Consider the following 3,696-nt stretch of genomic DNA (forward strand, 5'->3'; position numbering starts at 1 on the left):
TATTATTATTATTATTATTATTATTATTATTATTATTATTATTATTATTATTATTATTATTATTATTATTATTACTATTGCCTTTGCACAGCTTCTAACGCTGAAGATGTACTACAGTGTCAGCTGTTCACCACCAGTGAACTAAGGTAGTACCGCTTATTTTTCGAGCACCTTCCGGAGTATTCGAGCGGTTCTAAGCAGTACTGTTTTCTGCAAGTACTCCACCCTTATTGCAGCTCCAATTTGTTCCACGTACTTCTCAAGATTTTTGCTCACTGTTCCTAGGGCTCCGACGATTATTGGTACTACCGCTACCTTTTTCATCGACCACAACTGCTTAACCTCCAAAGCTGACCTGTCATATCTATCGACATTTCTTTCTTCCTTATCGCATACCTTGTTGTCAGCTGGGCATGCTATATCTATGATCCAGCATAGTTTGTTTCCTTTCTCAATTAAGACTATGTCCGGCTTCCTATTTCTATTTTCGACAATGCCTTCAGGTTGGTGGTCTACCAATATTTTGCTCTCTCAAGTCCATACTTGTTGCAAAGTGTCCAATGGACAAGCCTAACTATATTGACATGGCATCTCTTATATTCCTTCTGGGCTAGTGGCGCACATTGGCTGGTAATATGCCATACGGTTTCACCGTTTTGTCCACTGATTCTCCATTTATCACTTTCTGCTGTGTTGTCTATTCTGTATTTTATGTAGCTTGTTCTTAGTGCTTGCTCTTGGGCAGCACAGATTAGAGCCTCCGTTTCCGGTTTTAAATCACTTTTAATTATCTTTTTTCTCTGTCTGATTTATCTTCAACATCCCTATGAAATTGACTATGCACTCTTTTCTTTACCCACCTATTTTCAGTTTCATTCGTTTTCAATTTCTTGTATAGTGCTTTATCTTTGCAATCTTTCATCATACACAAGACTAACCTTCTTTCTTCTAATAATAGCAGTTCTGTGGAATTTTTTACATACGATGCCATATTGTTTTCTTCTACTCTAATGCTGTGTTCACATCCAATAAGTCCTCTTCTCCCTCTTTTTCTTGGTACATACAGTCTGTCCGTGTCACTTTTTGGGTGGAGTGACCCATATCTAATTAGCAACTTCCTTGTCTTTCTGTCTAAATTGTTTAGTTCGTCTACTGTCCATGCGATTATCACTGCTCCATACCTAAGGAGTGAAACCGCCCAGGTTTTGATAGCTTCGATCTTATTCCGTCCGTTTAATTTCGACTTATGGAACAGTGTCAGTCTGCGCAAGTACTCCAGCTTAAATTTTTCTGTCATTTCTTTCTCCATCAATTTATCCATTTACAGAATCCCCAAGTACTTATAGCCCGTCTCTTCTATCTGCTTCATCACCTCCCCCGACGGTATCGTTAGCCCGTCCATACATTTGATTTTGCCTCTCTTCAAGACTTACATACCACACTTTCTCACTCCGAACTCCATTCTGATATCAGCACTGAAGGTATACACCGTATCAACGAGGGAACTGACTTGGGATTCATCTTTACCATAAAGTTTGAGGGCATCCATGAATAACAAATGGTTGACTTGTTGTTGGCGTCTTTTGAATACATACCCAGCTTTTGCTTTCTTCAGAATCAGTGGTAGTAGTATCAAGCACAGTACAAAGATCAGTGGGGGCAGGCAGTCCCCTTGCAAGATGCCCCTCCTAATTTCTACTGTCTCTAAACATCTTCCATATGCTGTCAGGCCGTCCTCCAATTCGCCATACTTTTTTTCAAGCAATCATTCAACATTCGATGCAATACAAAATAGGTTCATACATTCCATAATCCAAAAATGTCGATCCATGACATGGTTAAGTTACTTTTCTTCCTCTTGCAATCTCTAAGTATAGTTTTCTCAACCAGGAGTTGATCCTTGGTACCTCTGCACTTACGCTTGCACACTTTCTGTTCATGTAGCAGGACTCCATTTTTTTTTCAGATGTTCTTACATTGACTCTGCGAGTATTCCAGCCAATAACTTCCACATAAGTGGCAAACAGGATATCAGCCTCTATTTGTCTACCGTATTGCCTTTTTCGATGTTTTTCAGGCACATCACTGTCCTATCCAATATCAACCACTCTGGTGTTACTTGGTTAGCATTTAACAAGGTGTTGAGTTGCGCAGCTATTCGTGCATGACATTCACCAAATCTTTAGATCCAGTAACCTTGAACTCAATCTGTTCCCGGGCCTTCAAGTTGCTCACTTTTTTTGCTGATTTCCTTCACTTCCCTAATTAAAATGACTAGTTCTACCTGTTCTGGACAGACTACTGTTTGTTTCATTTCTTGCAACCATTCAGCATCCTTCTTGTGCTCCTTGTCTTTGCTCCAGATGTCACTCCAAAACCTTTGACTTTCAATGTTATCTGGTATCAACATTTCATCTGTACAATCTCCATTTATTTCTTTATAAAATCTCTTCTGATCTATCCTGAATAACCTATTCTGGTAGTAACCTTTCATTCTTTGATCGTATCTTACCATCTTTGCTTTCTTTGCAACGAGGCGCTGTTTCAGTTCCTCCGTTACTACTTTCAGGCCCTTTCTTTCAATATTATACTTCCTTTTCAGCGCTCTATAGTTTTGCTCGCTTTTAAGCTCCCCTTTCTCTTTTCGGTCTAATACAGAGATTTCCTTTGAGAGCATACTAACCTTGCCTGGATTCTTCTTTTCCACCATGGATCTTTTCTTTTGTCACTCCCATTATGTTTCTTTTTCTTGACATCAACACCCACGTTTTCTGCTACAACAATACTTGCTGCCTAGATCAAATTATATGTTTCTGTGATGTTGTTTGTTCTGATGTATTTCAGAATTTCATTGACATTTTTCGTTTCTTGGTTCAATTTCCATCGATCAACCTTTTTAAGGTTGCAAATAATATCGCTGTCGTTCTCCTGTAGTTTTACCTTTATTCTGTTGTAAATTGCCTTTTGTTCATCTGTATTGTCACCACTAATTTTATTATCTTCTTTTAGATCATCTATAGTTTTCTCATCAAGTAAACTACTACTGCGCCTTTCCTGTGCTATGACATTACTCTTATTAGTAAGAACTGTTTTTTCATTGTTATCTCTGCTACTATTATTCATGAGCGTACTTTGATGGCTTCAAGCTCTACTTCTGTGAACCAACAATTTTTCCTTATTGTTCTACCTTGACCACATCGTCTCTGTTCCGTGAGTTGAAACAATCCCTTTTCTCTCCAATGTTCATATATACGTTGTCGGTAACCTCTAATTTGAGAACCATTTTCATCTACTGGGCTGCTCAGGTAGTAACACTCCATGACCACAGCATTAATTTGCTTTCTCCATCTACGCCGTGTGTGGTGGTCCCTTTCTGGGCATCGACAGGCTGGAGGCAGACCAGAATCTCTGAGCCTACCGGGTGTAACACTGTCACCATCATTGGCTTCGGTTTCATTACCACGGTTATTCACAATATTTTGTTTTTTTCATTGTCATTTATATGAGGTAGCGTTTATCAGGTTGCGCAATTACCGGTGTTTTTATTGTGACACCATCACTAGATGTATCATTAATCAGCCCATAATAATAATAATAATAATAATAATAATAATAATAATAATAATAATAATAAGGATAAAATTGTAGGATCTCTAGGAATGATAAAAAAAAAGGTACTGAAACCTATTTGAAAAT

Source organism: Octopus bimaculoides, chromosome 8 (genome assembly GCF_001194135.2).
Source record: "Octopus bimaculoides isolate UCB-OBI-ISO-001 chromosome 8, ASM119413v2, whole genome shotgun sequence".
Lineage (NCBI taxonomy): Eukaryota > Metazoa > Mollusca > Cephalopoda > Octopoda > Octopodidae > Octopus > Octopus bimaculoides.